The following is a 1,180-nucleotide window of genomic DNA, read 5'->3' on the forward strand; positions in this document are numbered from 1 at the left end:
GCCTAATGGACGTAGTGGGGTGGATAGTGAGGCTAGGTGGAACGTGCACCTCGCGCGCAGAGCCAGGGCAGAAGGGACCCAGCAGACATACCGGGGTGGCTTTGCTCGTCACCGTAATCTCATCRGAGGATGGCAGGAAGAGGTGCGTGGTAGGGGAAGACGTGGTCTGGCCTGCGGGAGAGAGCAGCACCGGGGTTAAAGAGGCGTCTGGACTTAGAGGGAGGCAGGCGAGGGCTTTAAGACGCGCTCATGGCTGTACCACGGTGCACCTTTGCTGCTGCAGCAAGGAGCATCAGMAAACTCCTGTTGTCCCCCAATGGTGCCGTGGGTGCCGTGGGCGTCAGCTTGGTCGTGGGCGCCGTGGGAGCCTGGCCRYGTCTGGCAGCAGGACCGAGGCTGCGGGAGACCCCCCGGCACCTCGTGGCCGTCTTCACCAGGAAGCTCCTGCTTCCTCCACGGTTAACGGTTTATGATTTACAGTTATCATACCCTTGGTGGTAACGTTCTCTGTAGTATATACACAATATATGTAATCCCTACATATGTGCGTTTATTTCTTATCTAATACATTCTAATTTGTAATGTTCTCTATAGTATGCCCAATATCACCTGTATTTTCCATACGCATAGCTTTCCATGTTCATGTTTTATGCCTGCATCGGTGCACGTCTGTATACGTGTGTACGCAGGCGCATGCCTGTCTTCAGCCAAACATACACATTCGGTCTCATCTTTCCACTTTGGGATCTCTGGTTCCCTGGCACAAACCCATTTCTCTCCTCTCCTACGGCTCTTTTCTCCGGCCTCCGGACTTCAGCCCAACCCAACCCGGTCTTCTTAGCAGTCCTGCTTTTGGGCACTAGCAGCTGTATCCCAGAAAAGGCACAGCGCTCAGAACGCCGGGGCAGGACTGCGGAAGGGCGGCTGCTCTTTCTCACGCAGCCTGGCTGCCTTGTGCCATACRCACAGTGAGGCAGCGGAAAATTGGGGGAACCTCCCCCCGGTAAAGAGCTTCCCGCTGAAGCAGCTGGTAAACTGCACGTTGTCGTTCCTACGGCCCCGATCGTTGGGCACAGACCTTTTTGTGCCRCTTTCTTCTAAAGAGCACCAACACCGAAGGACAGAGATATTTCCACCAGCATTGTCCACAGACTAAGCTGCAGTTTCCACCACCCCCAGC

This window comes from Rhea americana, unplaced genomic scaffold (genome assembly GCF_003343005.1).
Source record: "Rhea americana isolate MKP2758 unplaced genomic scaffold, rheAme1 scaffold_191, whole genome shotgun sequence".
Taxonomy (NCBI): Eukaryota; Metazoa; Chordata; class Aves; order Rheiformes; family Rheidae; genus Rhea; species Rhea americana.